The following is a 19,636-nucleotide window of genomic DNA, read 5'->3' on the forward strand; positions in this document are numbered from 1 at the left end:
TTCGCTATGCTTTTTCACTAAGTCAGCAAGAAGAGCCTGCTGGTGTATCAGGTGACGAAAATTTAATTCCATCGCGATTCGCTCCTGACAGTCATTGCAGGCTGGCATCATGTAGGACCTAATCTGGTCTACCTTGTTTCGTTGAACACCTGCGCACGCGGCATGGAATCAAAACAGAGTCATCAGATATATTTCAGTTTGGAATTTCAAGACCTTTTTAACACTGGGAAATATCGCAAAAGAGAGTAATCGTGTGGTACACCTTTTCAAGCGGTGCAAAAATAAAGTTCCAGAACAGTGCGAAAGTACTACGTCGTAGTAGCTACATGGAAAATGAATTCGCCATTCAATGGCGCACAAATTCATCGCTGATAAAATCATACAATGGCTTCACTTTCACCGGCAATACGAAACAGCCTAATTTCGTATAACCTTTTTCTCCACCCCTTACAATTAATAAAATCGTGATTACACCACCGAAACACTAAGTGAGATGCGATTATGGCACTTTTCGCAACAAGAACTCCATTGATCAGCGCGTACAAAAACTTAATTGATCGGCGTGGAGCATTTGAAAAAAAAAACGAACCGCACAAGTCGAGCGCTCGCACCGAACCCCACTTAATAAATATTAGTAAATAATTAATTCATCACAAAACTAACAATCCGAAACAAACTATAAAACCTAAATTATTCCACCTAGCGGACAGACTCAGCCTTTCTCATTCAAACTTATTATTTGTAAAATAGATTTACCTGAATGCTTAAATCCAATAAAGGTATATTCACTCTTTGGGTTCCAAAATATTGATGTTGTAATTTAAGTTTAAAATATGAAGTTTGACGTTATGTTATTGCATAATAAATAGCGAAATAAAAGAAATGACTCTTAATTTCGAACAATTTAATCACGAGCGATACCGGGAACATTCAAATAGTACGATAGCACATTTAAATCATGTTTGTAACGGGGTTACAGAAATACATCTCTGCTTAAGAATATGACAGGAAAGGCCCAAAAAAAATGAAATCGGTACAAACGGTTATTTTTAAATTCAAATTGTCTGAGTAAATGGTTAATAACCCTTAAGCTCTCTAGGGTGACAAAACGCAGTCGCTCAATAAAAGATTTTATTCAGCAACGCATGAAATGTTCTCGACCAATCAACAACGGACACGAGTTTCGTGGATAAAAGCTAAAAATCTATTTAAAAGAATAAAAGCTTATTGTGAGACATTTCCGTTTGAGTCGCACGTTAAAACGGTTCACAGTCCGATCCTGTAAAACGGACAGAGTACCAGAAAAATTATTGTAAAATAGAAGATTGAGAGTGCTGAAAAACATCGCAAAAAATTAAGCTGGAGTTATGAAGATTAGAAGTAATTATTAAAAATATTTTTTGTAGAAGCAGTTAAAGAAGAAGAGAAAAAAAATCAAAAAGCATGAAGAATTTGTTAACGGGGAAAAGATCTCGAATAGTCCAGGTAAATTAAATCGTAAAAGATAGAATCTGAAGTATATTAGAGATAATTGGTTCGTTGACGTTTGAAGGTATCCTTCGAACGAAGATTTCGGTTGGGGCTTACAAAATCACGGCAGCCACCCGCTCGCTTAACAAAATCAGGGCAGCCGCCTCGCTCGCTTCACGTGCAATTCGTGATTCCTAACTTCGCAATTTGGTTAGATCGGAAGAACTACCGGGTGACGTGTAGTTGACAAGATCTTGGAGACGGAATAACGCAAAACTGTCAAACCCGGGCTGTTCAGTAAAGAACATCAACCAACGTGACGACCAGTGTTGTGGGAAGCTATACTACGAGTACTGCCAGCCTCCAGCCCGCAGCCAGATATAGATTGTCGCATCTGTGCGCCCCCCGACCGCATCAGGTGGCTTCATCGACCACCCACGGCTGTACCTTCGCGCATTTCCAACATTGTTCACCCGAATTCCGCTAGCGTGGATGAACCAGCATCACCCCACGTCGAAACGAAGACCGAAGTGAGAAAAACACGAAAAAGTTGAGGTCCAAGAAAACCACCGAAAGTAGAACCTTAGGCGCATAGGTCAATGAAGATTTGATTAAAAATGTGAAATTATCATGTATAAGTTTTTATTTGATTTCGGTGCGCGTGTAACTTTATGTAGCTCTGTTGTTAGTTGGTTGGTCAGATGAGTGCCGTTCGGAATAAACAACCCTAGAGTCTCACCGGGCTTTTAACCATTGCGGCTTCGCGGCAGTTTTCCCCGCTGGCGCATAAGCGAAGTCTGTTGCTACCCTCTCTCGCACGTTACATTTGGCGCCCAACAAATGGGTTTACGCGAAAGCTTGATATAATTTTGGAAAGTCTAGCATTTATCTTGATTCATTCGGCGTATTTCGAATTAAGAAAGGTTGGAACCAGTTATTATTTATGTAGGAGTATTTCGTGAAATTTACATTGGTAAAATATCGTGTATATGAATTTGGAGATTGAGAGATGAATTTAGTTTTTTTCCCTTCCCCCCGAGTTTCTAGAAATAAGCTTAAACACTACATAAAAATTTAAATCAACATAGAGTATTTGTAGAATACACAACTAGTGGAACTAATTAGATGAAATGGCACAAAGTGATGAACACGTACACTTTATATGGGTAAACCCAACACATTTGACCCCTGATGAATTGGAGTATGAGCTAAAAATTAAATGTCTGAATTCGTCAGGAATGGCAATCGAAGCACTTCAACATACATTTTACAGGGAACAAAAAAAGTGGAAGAGGTTGTTTATAAGACACGACCGCAGAGGTAACGTAGAATACGACAGCCTGTCTTATCTCAATGTCTTTCTTGGAATAGGTTTGGGAATACACTCAATTGGGGCTAATTAATTTAATAGTCTCTTTGCTTCAGATGACGTTTACCTCTGTAGCCGGCACCGCGGTTTCACTTGCTGCCGTACCCAAAACAAGAATGAAATTGAATTGTTTTGTGGCTATCTAAAACAAGAATGAAATTGAATTGTTTTGTGGCTGTCTTTTGTATCAAGTTGCACTAAGATATCTTAATTTAGGTAGTGGCTACGAAGAGGCTATAAACAAGGGCATATAGTGCAATCTCCATCTATGATATTACAATTCAAATAACAATTTTCTGCATTTTACGATAGCGTAGATAATTTTACAACTGATTGCTGCAATTAATAAGACTTGCGCGAAAAATTATGTGATTCAGGCTCACTAGCTCAGAAATTCTTCAGATAAACTTTGAGGTTAATTGTGTTTGTCAATGCCATTTATTGACAAGTGAATATTTTTTCAACATGGCAAATTTTATTTAGTTTTGGATGATTTACAGTGATAATTAAATTCTACATGAGGTGATTTATTAGCAATTATGTATATATGAAAATTTCAATCGCAATACTGCTAGCCACACACGCTATATAGCAAGCCACACATACTATAAACTATATAGCATACATAGCAAGCCACGCACGCTAGCCGCACGTTATATAGCAAGCCACACACGCTCTATAGCAAGCCAAGTACGCTATATAGCAAGCCACACAAGCTATAGACATGCACATACACGCTATAAACATACACACACGCTATACAGCTAGCCACGCACGCTATATAGCAAGCCACGCACTCTAGCTACACGCTCTATAGAAAGCCACATACGATTTATAGCAAGCCACGCTCGCTGCTGATCTACTTCGCCTACTGCCATCGGTGTTGATGTTCGCTGATGTTGCCTGCTGATAGTGAACTGTTTTGCTTGAGGAGAAACAGTCTCTTAGGGCATCCTTAACAGTGCGCTACTATTTAAGTTGTTATGGCGACGGTGTACAGCGCGGCTATTTCACGCACTCAACCGTTTTCACACCGGTCGTAGCTATCGCCTCTGTTTGACGTTTCATCCAGCATAAACTTTTAGCAGCGCTGTTACCGGGCTGCCAAATTTGAGAGCGCGATGCTTCCCGGAGACCCAGCTACTATTTCTCTAGCGCGGTTAGCAGCGACCGGTACGGTATGAAGTGATGATAGAGCGCTGCCAAACGGGGTAAAGAAGCGCACTGTTAATCATGCCCTCATATAGCCCAAAGACATACGCTGGATGATGGTGGCTTCTCAAAACACCTGGCGATAGCGGTGGCGGTGATGGTGGTGGCGGTGCCACACGCGCTACAGACATGCATACACGCTATAAACATACACACACGCTATATAGCAAGCCACTAGGGTTGTTGATATTGTTTCGATATTTGATATTATCGATATTCGCTCGCCACAATATCGATATTTTTAGCCGATAATGGCACCTTTGATATTTTCGATATTTTGATATTGCGACTCGATATTGCTGTCCGATATTCTTGGTTGCCATCAGGGGAGTGCTGCCGGTAAAATTTTGCCTACCGATCATAAATTCATCATGGCATCAAAATTAAATTTAAAATGCTTACAGACAATATAAGATATTCATTGAAAGTGCACATTATACTGAAAACAAACGTTAAGCAGGGCACTCAAAACTCGAAATTAAATTCCCCGGTTTTTCCCGGTTTTTTCCGGTTTGTTCAAATAATTTTCCCGGTTTATTTGTACTTCAGAATTTTGCATTTTTTCATACAGTTAAGGATTGAAAAGCGCGACTGTCGATTTACATCCCATTATCGAAAAACATTCTAATATAGTCACTTTTTAAGCGTGTTCAGGCTTATTAAAATCCAGAGATATTGTTGCAGAAATTCGAAAAATGTGAAGGACGTTATCTTTTCCAAAAGGATAGCGTTTGCGGTAAAAAAAATGGTACCCCGCCCCGTCAAAAACGGACATCATGCGGCACTTTGTAGACGTCGGGTATGGCCGTTCCGGCATCTACAATATCTTGAAACAATTGTACAACGATCAAAGCATCGAAAGAAATCCCAGTTCCGGACGGCCAACGACCCCGAACGACAAGAAGCTTCAAAGGATGCTGAAGAGGAAGACCGAGGGAAAAGTGGCTAAATCGCTGCGTGCACTTGGCCGGGAGGTTGGTGCATGCGGTAAAACAGTGAAAAAGTTTTTGGAAAACATGGGCATACATGTCAGGAAGCGGAAGTCCCGTCCACTGGTGCTAGTCTCGGAGCTACGAGCAATGACGCAGCGACAGCGGTTTAAGATGGTCAAGTCGATTTCCCCGGCAAATCGCGATGTGGCAGTGGTGATTGGCGACGAGACCTATCTAACCCTCGATGACAACGATTAGTAGGGCACTTCGTATTTTACCTCCCCTACGAAGAAAGTGAGCACCGAGGTGAAGTATATTTCACAGACCAAGTTCCCCAAGAAGGTGCGGCTGTGGTTGACAATCAGCGAGAAAGGGATGTCAAAGTAGCTCTTCTTTTGCTCCGGGCTGGCCGTGAACGAGGAAATTTATAGTACGAAGTGCCTGCCAGAAGTTGCGTCGTTTATCAAGAAATACCATAAGGGCGAAGACACGGTGTTCTGGCCAGATTTGGCTACTCGAAGGGATCGTTGGAGGAGATGGAGCGGCTAAATATCGATGTGGTACCGAAGTCGGCGAATTCGCTCAACGTCCCCCAGCTGCGTCCCATCGACAATTTCTGGGCAAACTTGAAGTGCAAGATCTATTCCAATAATTTTGTCGCGAAAACGGAGGAGGAATTAATAAAAAACACAGAAAAAGCTTGAAAACATGCCTGCACGCATGTTTTCGCCCGCCATGGCGAATGTTCCGGTTAACTGCCGGAAGGCCGCTCGCAAGGGCGTAGAACTTTTAAAACTTATAAACAACGCATATAATACTCATTACCGGGGACTCCTAGGCCAAATTAAGTTTGTAGGAACCGTTTTTACCTCAACCACCTAAGATTCAATATATGTATATAAAAGAATTACACTTAAACACATTAGCTTTAAGAGCACGGGCCGTGGCATTCTTCTTTCTGGCTTCTTCATCTTGATCTGAATTCTCCTTCTTCTTTGTCTTCAACAATTCAACATATCGGCTATGTGAAACGCGAGCGTAATAGATTAAGGACTTGGTGCAAATATTTGCTTCGTCTAATACCTGCTTAAGGCATGAAACATGCTGAACGCCAACGCGACCGATCGGGTGAGATTCTCGCCGTAGGTTAATGAACAACTCTACTCACGGCTGTTTAATAACTTCGGCAAAAATCTCGCCCGATCGCTCACGTTGGCGTTCAGCTTGTTTCAGGGTTAACTGAAGGCCAAACAAAAAAATATGAGGAAAATATCGATAAAATATCAATATCGGCAGATAATATCGATTTCAGTATCGATGTTGCCTTAAATATCGATAAAACCAATATCGATATTTTATTTTCAATATCGACAACCCAAGCCACACACCATATTTATTAGGGACACACGCTACAGATATTCACACACGTTATGTGCACACACGTTATGTGCACACACCCTATATATACATACGCTGGATGATGGTGGCTTTTCAAACCACCTGGCGGTGCGAGTCTCTTTCAGTTTCGGGTTGTATTCACGATATCTGAATCGGATTACCGCTGGTGGGGTCCAACTCAGATCGAAGGGAAGCCGAACTGAAAGAGGTAAGAACTGCAGCTAACCGCTACCACCGCCACTGTTGCCCGATGCAGATCCACACTGTATTCGCCTGCTGCCATCGGTGTTGATGTCCGCTGCTGCTGCCTGCTGCTAGTAAACTGATTTGCTTGAGGAGAAACAGTTTCTTATATTGGCCCTGACACAAGTAAAAGAGATTTTTAAGGCTGTTCGCACCTACGCGAAATTTCTTGTGCAATTGTCAATTTATGTGTGAAAACAAAAGCAAAAATATTTCCTTCCTTCACTTTCGCAAGTAAAAACCAAACCAATATCAACAGAGTCATCAGGGCCAACAGCCCGATGAGTGCATGCCCGGCTAACTAGGTACTCCATTCTGTCGTCCTTTTTAGGGAAAGGCAGCAAGCGACCAATCAAGAGTCGACATTTGCGTTTCGACAATGTTCAACAATTTTCAATATTACAATAGTTTGAACAATCAGATTACAATTTTCTGCATTTGAACGGGTGCTTAAATAATTTTCCAATCGATGGCTGCAAAAATGACAGAAATCGATTGGAAACTGACTGGGTTTAAAACGTTTGAAACTGGACAATTTTTGTGACGCTCTCGATGTTTTCGGTTTTGAAATTGGATCCCTGTATTGAAATTGGGTCCCTGTAATTGTTGCCGTAAGACATATTCTACGTCAAAAAAGAAGAACGAATACCAAGACAGTTAGTATCAAAGAAAACGATGCTACAGGAGGTGAATTTGATCCAGGCAAAGTTAATTATAATTAGACAGGGACTAGAGGTAACATATGACGAACAGTTAATTAGCAGATTAAAACATCTATACTTACGCGCCTAAAAATCAGCAGCTTTAGACGCGTGACAAATTCAAATAAGAGAGGGAGTTTTAGACGAAATCGATATGCTAAAGATCTTTTTGGCAAGGAAACGGATACAATAAATCGAAGTGATACGGCAAGAAAGGAACGTAACAGGTCTGTTCGGATAAGAACGTTGAAGTCAAATTTTCGCAGCAGTGTTTTTGTAGCACAGCTCAAACTAAAATTATAATTTATTCAAATTAGTTTAAACGAAGGTTTAGTTAAATTAAGTTATTTGTATCATTTATGGTTGCAATGTATAGGAAAAACCTACTCACAATAAATAGTTTCGCCGTATCTTTTTCCCTTCGTGCACCCACAATTCAGTCTATTGGTTCGAAATCTATCTCTCTTTGCTCACCCGTATTTTCCTGTTGCCGAATCCTATTTGTTCAGTATACTTATTATTATTAATTATTCTACTATTTTTTAAATTACTCACGATTAATTTTATTTATTACATTAATCTCTTCCTTTTTCTAGGTTATTTCACGAGTGCCGCGGATGATACAAATGCTAGTTCGAATGCCAAACAGTTTTAACCAGAATCACCTTGTTTCCACTAATTTTAATTATTTAATTTTCCTTGCACCGAAATAATTTTAATGCTAACTCTAATATTTATAACTTTTTCCTTAGCCAATATAATCCGATAGAGTATTAAAGGCTATCCACGCTTTACTATATTGTTGTTTTTTGTTGTTGTTGTTTTTGTTGTTTCTATTGCTTCCTTCCCGCTGTCAAGCTGCTGCCAGTTGGAAGGGTTCTAACTATTTTGCCGTCGGCGCTTACACCGTCGGGCTGCACAGTGGCTTAACATGCCCCAGCCCGTAACATCCGGTAGGTTCTCTGGAAGTCCCGGATTTACTGTCACCTACCTCGAGTACCGCTAAGTTGGCTACAGCACGACGAAAACCTCCGCCAGACGTTCGAATGTTCGCTTGCCGGATGCGGCCGTCCGCTCCCTGGAACACTTGTTCGACGATGCCTCTGGTCCAGCACTTCCGGTTTTTCCCGTCGACGATGAACACGAGATCGTTCACCTTCAATGGCCTCTGATCTTCGAACCACTTGGTTCGCTTATTGATGGTTGGCAAATATTCCTTGGTCCACCTTTCCCAAGCGTTGTTGGCCAAGTCCTGGGAGCGCTTGTAGGCGTCTCGCAGGGCTTCGGCTGCATTGACGGAACGATCGACTCTCATATCAGCTACCGTTACTGTTCCCCTGAGAAAATGGTTCGGGGTAATCGCTTCTCCATTGGCTGACTCTTGAGGCATGTACGGCATGTACTCTTGAGGTCGAGAGTTGATCATGTTTTTCGTCTCCGCTAAGACTATCAGTAGCACTTCATCCGTGAGGGTTCGTCCGTCGTCCAACGCTTTCATGCTCTCCTTAACCGACCGCACCATCCGCTCCCATATTCCGCCCATGTGCGGCGTTGCGGGCGGATTAAAATGCCACGCGGTCGTTGCACTGTTAAGAGCTTCTGCACATTCGTTGTGGATTCGCTGCATCTCGTTGGCGGAACCTCGGAAGCACGTGGCATTGTCAGAAAAGATCTCCGTCGGAACCTCCGTATGGCCATCATACAGGACTGGGTTGTGAGCGTATGGACGACCTCAAGGTGAATCGCGCGTATGGCTAGACAGGTGAAGACTGCGACCCACCTTTTTACCTTCTTCCGACCGACGACCACTTCGATGGGGCCCAAGTAGTCTATGCCCACCGCGCTGAAAGGCCGGAGGTGAGATGTCACTCGTTGAACCGGAAGCGGACTCATCAGCGGAGCCAAGGGAAGACAGCGATGCACTTTGCACCAGATGCACTGTCGAGCGACTTGAAAGACTGCCCTTCGAATATTTGGGATCCAGAACCGCTGGCGAAGTTCGTTCACCACGGTTTCCCGATTAGCATGCCCGAAGTTCTCGTGGTAAACTTGTATCAGCTTTTCCGTCAGCCCATGCTTCCGGGGAAGAATGATGGGATATCTCTTGTCGAACGGCATGCCGGTTGCTGCCTCCATTCGACCGCTCATCCGCAGAATACCGTCCTGATCTAGGACCGGTGTTAACTTGTAAATGCTGCTGGATCTCATTATTATTTCGGGTTCCTGTCCGGGTTTCAGTGCCAGGTTTTTAGTCAGCACGCTCATTTCGTCTGGAAAGCCGTCGAATTGCGCTTGCTTCCACAGACCGGTCTCGGCCTTCTGGTGCTCTTCCTGACTGAGAGGTTGTAGCACCGAAGTATACTGAGCATTGATCAGCAGCCGTTGTTTTTCGGTCGCCTTTTTTGTGATGATCGGCAAACCCTTCTTCTTGAGCTTGCAGTTGTTTATGAAACGCAAGGCATATCCCCTCAGCAACGTTGTCTATCGGGAACATCTGTCGGCGGTGACCACCTCGTGGAACAGAACGACACCTCTTGCTTCTTCAGTAGTGTTTTCGATCTGCGTGTCGGAGCTTGGCCATTGATTTTCGGACTGATGCAAGAATGATGGCCCGGTGAACCATTAACTGTCGCTCTGCAAAAATGGAATTCGATTCTATTTGGTCAATATGTCGGCTATGTTAAGATTTGTTGGTATCCACCGCCAATTTGTTACTCGTGTCAGCTCCAAGATTTCTCCGACCCTGAACGAAACGAATTGTTCAAACTGGTGTTGATCTGAACGGATCCAACTGCACACGGTTCTGGAATCTGACCAGAAAACCTGTCGGTCGATTTTCAGAGAGTGCGTTGACAAAACAGTTTGGCTTAGACGAGCTCCTAATACGGCGGCCATCAGTTCAAGCCGAGGGATCGATTGGCGTTTCAGCGGGGCTACCTTGGACCGAGACATGACCAGACTGCATAGTACCAGTCCTTCGACAACGACACGTAAGTAAGCGACACATCCGTACGCATGTTCGCTAGCATCGGTGAAGACATGCAACTCGATTGATTCGACCTTGGAGGAGAGGGAATTTCCGAGATAACACCGAGGAATACGAACGTTTTCTACATCCGACAGCAAACCCGTCCACCGCTTCCATAAATCCCAGCAGTCGTTCCCGATCTCTCATCCCAATCACAACCGCTTCGCCACAAATGTTAAACGATTATCTTCCCGTGGATAGTGAATGGGAGAAAGCATACCCAGTCGATCGAAGAAACTCATGACACAGCTGAGAACAATTCGTTTAGTAGGCCGTTTGTTTCCACTTAGGTATGGTAGAAGCTCATTACGAAGCTGTGTGGAAAAGGAAAATTCATCATCTGCCTGGTTCCATGTAATACCAAGCACGCGTTCTTGTAGCATTGTTTTATCCTGGGTAAAGTGGACCTGTGGAGCTGGGGTATGCTCGCCCAAACTTTGCAGTGCTTCTGGCGAGTTGGACATCCAGTTCCGAATCTCAAACCCACCTCGTTGGTGTACGTACCTCACCTGCTTCGCTCTATTTATGGCCTCTTCGATGGATAGGGTTGTCGATATTGAAAATAAAATATCGATTTTGGTTTTATCGATATTTAAGGCAACATCGATACTGAAATCGATATTATCTGCCGATATCGATATTTTATGGATATTTTCCTCATATTTTTTGTTTGGCCTTCAGTTAGCCCTGAAACAAGCTGAACGCCAACGTGAGCGATCGGGCGAGATTTTTGCCGAAGTTATTAAACAGCCGTGAGTAGAGTTGTTCATTAACCTACGGCGAGAATCTCACCCGATCGGTCGCGTTGGCGTTCAGCATATTTCATGCCTTAAGCAGGTATTAGACGAAGCAAATATTTGCTATTTTTCAATACAGATTTTATTTTGTGCAAATGAAAATCGTACCAAAAATAGCAAATATTTGCGTCGTCTAATACCTGCTTTAGTATTGCATATTCCGGCGAAGTGTTTGCTATTTCATCTCGTCCGTTAGGTCAGCGGACCGATTGCTGATCGCTTTACGCAAGGTGCATTTTCCAATCAGATTAAACCGACGTTTCGTGAGCCGCGTCTCCTAATCGTCACTGATCCATTGACTAATCACCAGCCAGTTACTGAAGCATCCTACGTGAACATTCATGTTATCGCTTATGTAACACCGATTCTTTACTGAAATTCATCGATTCTGCCATCCCAATGCAACACCAAGGCATCGCATTTGATCGGTTTAATGTGGTGGTTATTGCCCCGAGAAGTTCCACACCCAATTTTCTGGAAATTCGCTCTATACATGCTGTCAATAAAAATGGAAATATGGCAGCCATTTTTCTGTCGAACTGCTTACATTTTCCATCTACCACTTATTGATTCTAATACCAACAATTCTGGTACCTACTTTTTAGTTGGTTTGCCCTAAAATAGCTGAAATAGAGTAAACGTCCTTTAATTGCTATTGACCTATTTTCGAATAAATATATTTATCAATGGAGAAACCAAGCCTTAACCAGGGTGACCACCCAACCGAGAAAACCTGGAATTGTTTGGAACCGGGAAAAACCGGGAAAAAAACCGGGAATTTCACTGAATATTACAAGCCGGGGTGAGATTGTCAGCTATCTCATGGCGATCACTAAAATTTCTTGAATAAGTTTTCTGGAAAACGACCAAGAAAGACTGGTCTTCTGACCCGGAAGAGATGGCTGACAGGTCACGGGCTGGATGGCACAATCTCACCCCGGCTGCCAGTATATTCAACTCACTTCTCACAGTGCTTATATCAGTTTAGTTTTTATTCATCTTTCTCTTGGAAGCTAACTTGACCACGGTAAGCTCCCCGGAAGTAGCTGTCAAACGGCTCGAATTTTACCTAGAGCAAATGGTTCACAAAGATAATCTCGCGGGAACTGTAGTTGACAGATTTCGCCAAGAATGCTCACAACTGTTGAGTATGCATTCGACGGAGACATTGCTGACTTCCTACCGCCGTAGTGAAAACGCCTTGATACTTTCTGTAGAGATCTGATAGCTGGTTTAGGCAAGAAACGTCCTAACTTGACCGTGTTTATTAAGGAGATTTTGATCCAGCGGTTGGTGTACGATGCAGTGCAGGATGCCGGTGGTGAAGACGAAATTGATATCACCAAGTCCTTAATCTATTACGCTCGCGTTTCACATAGCCGATATGTTGAATTGTTGAAGACAAAGAAGAAGGAGAATTCAGATAAGATGAAGAAGCCAGAAAGAAGAATGCCACGGCCCGTGCTCTTAAAGCTAATGTGTTTAAGTGTAATTCTTTTATATACATATATTGAATCTTAGGTGGTTGAGGTAAAAACGGTTCCTACAAACTTAATTTGGCCTAGTAGTCCCCGGTAATGAGTGTTATATGCGTTGTTTATAAGTTTTAAAAATTCTACGCCCTTGCGAGCGGCCTTCCGGCAGTTAACCGGAACATTCGCCATGGCGGGCGAAAACATGCGTGCAGGCATGTTTTCAAGCTTTTTCTGTGTTTTTTATTAATTCCTCCTCCGTTTTCGCGACAAAATTGTTGGAATAGATCTTGCACTTCAAGTTTGCCCAGAAATTGTCGATGGGACGCAGCTGGGGGACGTTGAGCGGATTCGCCGACTTCGGTACCACATCGATATTTAGCCGCTCCATCTCCTCCAACGATCCCTTTGAGTAGTGGGCCAAATCTGGCCAGAACACCGTGTCTTCGCCCTTATGGTATTTCTTGATAAACGACGCAACTTCTGGCAGGCACTTCGTACTATAAATTTCCTCGTTCACGGCCAGCCCGGAGCAAAAGAAGAGCTACTTTGACATCCCTTTCTCGCTGATTGTCAACCACAGCCGCACCTTCTTGGGGAACTTGGTCTGTGAAATATACTTCACCTCGGTGCTCACTTTCTTCGTAGGGGAGGTAAAATACGAAGTGCCCTACTAATCGTTGTCATCGTTGGTTAGATAGGTCTCGTCGCCAATCACCACTACCACATCGCGATTTGCCGGGGAAATCGACTTGACCATCTTAAACCGCTGTCGCTGCGTCATTGCTTGCAGCTCCGAGACTAGCACCAGTGGACGGGACTTCCGCTTCCTGACATGTATGCCCATGTTTTCCAAAAACTTTTTCACTGTTTTACCGCATGCACCAACCTCCCGGCCAAGTGCACGCAGCGATTAAGCCACTTTTCCCTCGGTCTTCCTCTTCAGCATCCTTTGAAGCTTCTTGTCGTTCAGGGTCGTTGGCCGTCCGGAACTGGGATTTCTTTCGATGCTTTGATCGTTGTACAATTGTTTCAAGATATTGTAGATGCCGGAACGGGCATACTCGACGTCTACAAAGTGCCGCATGATGTCCGTTTTTGACGGGGCGGGGTACCATTTTTTTTACCGCAAACGCTATTCTTTTGGAAAAGATAACGTCCGTCACATTTTTCGAATTTCTGCAACAATATCTCTGGATTTTAATAAGCCTGAACACGCTTAAAAAGTGACTATATTAGAATGTAATTCGATAATGGGATGTAAATCGACAGTCACGCTTTTTAAATCCTTAACTGTATGAAAAAATGCAAAATTTTGAAGTACAAATAAACCGGGAAAATTATTTGAACAAACCGGAAAAAACCGGGAATTTAATTTCGAGTTTTGAGTAGCCACCCTGCTTAACGTTTGTTTTCAGTATAATGTGCACTTTCAATGAATATCTTATATTGTGTGTAAGCATTTTAAATTTAATTTTGATGCCATGATGAATTTATGATCGGTAGGCAAAATTTTACCGGCAGCACTCCCCTGATGGCAACCTAGAATATCGGACAGCAATATCGAGTCGCAATATCGAAATATCGATAATATCAAAGGCACAAATATCGGTTGAAAATATCGATATTGTGGCGAGCGAATATCGATAATATCAAATATCGATAAAATATCAACAACCCTAGATGGTATCGACGCTGTCGAAGTAATCGTCAACATAATGGCGTTGTATAATTGCTGCCGCTGCTTCTGGGTACTGTCCGGCGAACTCTTCCGCGTTGCGATTCTTCACGAATTGGGCCGAGCAGGGTGAACTTGTCGAACCGAAAGTTGCAACGTCCATGACATAGACCTTTGGAGGATTATGAGGGTTTTCACGGAAAAGGAATCGTAAAAAACGCTTGATCGCCGGGACTCTTTCTCCACTCGCGCGATATCGGCCGTCCATTTCATTGTGAGTTTCTCCGGGACGCCGACAGCTCCCAGCCGATCGACCAAGCTATTTCCCACTAAAGTCACCGACGCTCCTTCGTCCAGGAACGCCAGAACTGTAATCGACCGTTCGCCGCAGTGGAGGTTCACAGGGATCATCCGAAACAACGTCACATTGTCAGCCCGAGTATGCGCACTGACTAAACCCTGTACCGGATGTAGGAGTGGATTATGTGCTTCTCTGCACTCGCCGATGTTGCACCGCAGCTTGAACTTGCATGGAGCTGCTCCGTGTTCGTTGAGGCATACTTGACACAGTCCGAAACTATCAACTATTTTCATCCGGTTAGCATACGCCAGCTTCTTGAAATCTTCGCAGTATCGCAACCGATGATCCGTGCGCTCACATGCCCTGCACGGTTTTCGTTTCTTCCGCTCTTCCTTATCAGCTCCATTCGCACCCTAGCCATGGTTGTAGACTCCACCTTTCTCTCTCGCATTTCCTTTCCCTGGTCGAAATTCTGCGACTGGTTTGCTAGGTGCCTTGAAGTCCATAGAAACGTTCGCTTCGCAAGCCTCCGATACTATCATCGAAATAAAATTGGTGAAGGTTCGTAATGTCACCCGCTTTTTGCCGCGTTTGTACCGTACCCAATCGCGCTTGTCGTTGTCGGGAAGCTTGTCCACTAGGTCCTGGATGAGTAACGGATTCACGAGATGCTGCTTCAATTCGGCTGCTTCCAGGTGCTCGCAAAGCTGCTCCACCGCAATACCGAACGGGACGAAACTCGCTAGCTTTCCCACCTTCGGTGGCTCTAACTTTCGAACGCTCTCTAGTTGACATTGGAGAAGCAGTTCCGGACGACCGTACAAAGTACGTAGCTTCTCGATGACCTTTGGAACGGATTTAGGCAAAAGTAGTTGACCGCGGACCATTTCCAATGCCGGGCCCTTCAGGCACTCCTGAAGTCGATCCAGGTTTCCAATTTCGCTGAACCCGCACGCTTCGTTGGAGGCTTGGTACGAACTGTAAAATAGTGGCCATTCCTCCGGTTTTCCCGAGAAGGTGGGCAGTTTCTTAGTAACTCCGCTTCTCGCCGCTAGTTGGGCTTTCGTTGGCCCGGATCGATGTGGCCCCAGCCCATGGCTCATCCGGTTAATTTTTCTCTTCGGGTTTGGATTTTTTTGCCTCTCTTCATTTTCAAATTTGCCATTCTCGTCGTCTTCTTTTTCGCTGGATTTTTCTTCATTGCTGGAGTTTTCTTCATTGCTTAAGTTTTCCTCATTGCTGGATCATCGTTGTCGTCTTCGTTTTTTTCGTCTTCGTTCAGGTTGTCTTGATTCCCCTTTGGCAACTTTTGGGCTTTCGGTTTGCGCAGCGGTGTTTTCTGCTTTTCCGAAACTTGTGCCTTCAGTTTTTCGCCGGAACCCCCTTCCATCAGATCAACCGAAGGAAGCGGTTTAACTCGCTTTATCTCCCTTTCTTTCCTCTTTAGCACCGCCTCCGCTTCCATTTCTTGTTCCAGCCGTTTTCGATTTTCCTCCATCTCCTTCAGCTGTTGTTCCACGGATATGACGATTTAGGGATTTTTCTTACCGCTACCCTTGCCCTTCTTGGCTTCCTTCTCTTTCCTGTACTTTAAGGCAAGTGCTCTGCAAGGTTCAGAAGTGCAGAACCATCTTTTATCCAACTTCGACTCGTCAATAATTCCCACGCAACGGTTGTGGTACCATGATTCGCAGCCATCGCACCCGACCATCTTCTCATTGGATGTCGAAATCTCGCCGCATGCTGCGCAAGGTGTTTGCGTGAGGTCCAGAACTTGTTCTGCGGACTCGCTCATGGTGTTTTGAAGGGATTTCGAACCGAGTTCTCTTCTTTATTTATTTTTGAGAATGTTCGGATAAGAACGTTGAAGTCAAATTTTCGCAGCAGTGTTTTTGTAGCACAGCTCAAACTAAAATTATAATTTATTCAAATTAGTTTAAACGAAGGTTTAGTTAAATTAAGTTATTTGTATCATTTATGGTTGCAATGTATAGGAAAAACCTACTCACAATAAATAGTTTCGCCGTATCTTTTTCCCTTCGTGCACCCACAATTCAGTCTATTGGTTCGAAATCTATCTCTCTTTGCTCACCCGTATTTTCCTGTTGCCGAATCCTATTTGTTCAGTATACTTATTATTATTAATTAAATTTATAAATTTCCACTAATTTTAATTATTGAATTTTCCTTTCACCGAAATAATTTTAATGCTAACTCTAATATTTATAACTTTTTCCTTAGCAAATATAATCCGATAGAGTATTAAAGGCTATCCACGCTTTACTATATTGTTGTTTTTTTGTTGTTGTTTCTATTGCTTCCTTCCCGCTGTCAAGCTGCTGCCAGTTGGAAGGGTTCTAACTATTTTGCCGTCGGCGCTTACACCGTCGGGCTGCACAGTGGTCTCAACAAGGTCATTGAGAATATCGTATCAAGGACAAATACCTAATCTAGCTCCGGTGGACCGCATTGCACCTGGAAACTATGATGAACCAGCTATCTCAAAAACTCTCAAGACAGCAGCCATCAAATGAGCCCAGACAGACCACAGTTTTCCCTAGTCTTTTCCATAGCATTTCAGAAGTGGCTAACAAAAGAGTGATTGTGAATAATTACAAGCAAGGAAACGTAAGGACACAAATGAATAATTCCGTAGATTTCAATCCAGCTGTAGATTACGAAGCTCCAACACAGCAGCAGCCGATACCGAACACAACACAACGAAATAACCTTTTAGGAGGACCCAGGAAACAGCCGTCACCACGTGCACCAGAGACTCACGGTTCTCTAAAATATCAGTAGATAAGTGGCCGGTGAGATTCAGTGGCGAACCTAGAGGACCATCGGTAGAAGAGTTTCTTAAGAGAGTCGAAACATTAGCAAACAACAACAGAACAACATAGGCCGAATTATTTGGGCAGGGGAATTTTGAACTGAAATCTGATTCTATAGCAGAGAAGTGGTACTACACCTACAGTAGCAGATTCACATCATGGCGAATTTTCAAGTACATGCTAAAGCTGCGCTTCGGAGTACCAAACACGGACAGAGTAACGGATAAGCAGATTCGGGAGAAAAGCAACAGCCAAACGAAACATTTATTGCGTTCGTTTCGGAAGTTGAGCGATTATGCCAAAAGTTGTCGAAACCAAGACATGGATGAAAATCAAAAGCGCAACATTATTAAGGAAAATATGAGAGATAGCTATCGTCCACACTTGGCGTTCATAAACATGGAACAATTGACGCTAGATGCTCTAACAAGCCTGTGCTTCGATTTAGACAAAGCATGCTACCATAATTATACTCAGAACAGACGACCGTTCAACGTGTGCAATGTGGAAGAAAACAGCGAGAACGATGAATACCTAGAACACAGCGAGGAAATTAATGCGGTAAGATCCTTTCGAAATCGATCACAACAAGAATCCAAAAACGAGCGGAAAGGAGGAATAGAGCAAAGAGAAATTCAGCAGAATAATATCCTTTGCTGGAATTGCCGCCAATTCGGGCACTTTTGAAGCGATTGCGCTAAACAGAAGCAAATTTTCTGCCACGTTGGCGGACATACTAAAGTTGACATTAATACATGTCCTAACACCCATCGAATTCGACAGCCGGAAGAAAAAAACGACATAAGGGAAAGGTCATAGGGAGGGACACTTTCCAGTCGAATGAACAGTCTCCCAATGAATTAGCTAGTACTGTAGGGTATAATGAGCTGCGCAACATAAATGGGCAAATGAATGTCAATGTAAGATCGAACAAATGTCCCCATATTGTATTTACCATTTTAGAAACAGATATGATAGCGTTGTTAGATTTAGGTGCGGCCCTAAGCGACGAGAGGATAATACGACAGCATAATTTTGTAACCACACCAACGAATTTGAAAATTAGAACCGCTGAATAAACCGAGCACACAGGAGTGGGCTTACTCCACATACCGTACACTTTCGGAGGAGTAACGAAAATAGTTCCTACTCTGTACGTACCGCAAAAAGCGAGACGATTAATCTTAGGTGTCGAATTCTGGAAAGCATTTGGTATTGAGCCAGCAGTCAGAAACGGTACAAATTGGGTACCACTACCTCTCAACATAGATCGCATCGCTTTGAACATGGCTTCGGAATACTTTGCAGAAAGCGAAGAAGAGATAAACTTAATTTTAGAGCCCGCGGGAACAACACTCCTGGATGGTGAACAGAACGAGGACGAATCACTGGAAACAACATCGGTCGAGACTCCTGTAGAATGGAAAGATGAAGATATTCAAACCGAGCACCAGCTAACGGGCGAACAACGTGCTAAATTGCTTACGGCTCTGAAACTATTTAAAACATCAAAATTAGGTCGCACGAGTCTAATACGACATAAAATCAACTTGATAGAGGGAGCAACTCCAAAAAGACCAGGTATAGGACATCACCGGCTATGCAGAAAGAAATCCAGAAGGAAATCGACCGAATACTAGAGCTAGATGTTATCGAAGAATCGTATTCGGACTGGTGCAATCCATTGCTGCCAGTTAAAAAACGATCTGGAGAATGGAGAATATGCTTGGATTGTCGTAGCATTAATAAGGCCACCAGAAATGAAGCATACCCGCTTTTGAACATACAGGCAATACTGGGTAGAATCCAAAAAGCAAAGTTCTTTTCCGTCATAGACCTTTCAAAAGCCTACTGGCAGATCTCTTTGGAAGAAAACAGTCGCAACTACACATCGCTTCGATCAGGAAGGAAGTTGTACCGATTCGGGGGGAAGGGTGCACCAATGACCCAAACTAAACTTATGCACACGGATGGGTCGAAGTACTCAGAAGTTTGAAGAAGATGAAAGGGGAAACCCAGCTCAAGGATCTGGGGGCGGATGTGCGGAGTATCCGCCAATCTCGCACTGGTGAGATGATACTTGAGCTCCGGAAGGACGCCAAGAACAAGGGGGCTACCTAGAAAACGGTAGCTGAAAAGGTCCTAGGGAAGCAGGTGCAAGTTCGGGTACTCACCTCAGAAGTGACTCTCCAGCTTAAAAA

At 43.5% G+C, this 19,636-nt stretch overlaps 1 protein-coding gene across 2 annotated transcripts in view; it reads right to left on the minus strand.

The window, feature by feature from the left end:
• LOC129727093 (calcineurin-binding protein cabin-1-like) overlaps positions 1 to 19,636 on the minus strand; it is a 667,482-nt gene that overhangs the window by 405,772 nt on the left and 242,074 nt on the right. The window lies entirely within an intron of this gene.

Source organism: Wyeomyia smithii, chromosome 3 (assembly GCF_029784165.1).
Source record: "Wyeomyia smithii strain HCP4-BCI-WySm-NY-G18 chromosome 3, ASM2978416v1, whole genome shotgun sequence".
In the NCBI taxonomy this organism is placed as follows: domain Eukaryota; kingdom Metazoa; phylum Arthropoda; class Insecta; order Diptera; family Culicidae; genus Wyeomyia; species Wyeomyia smithii.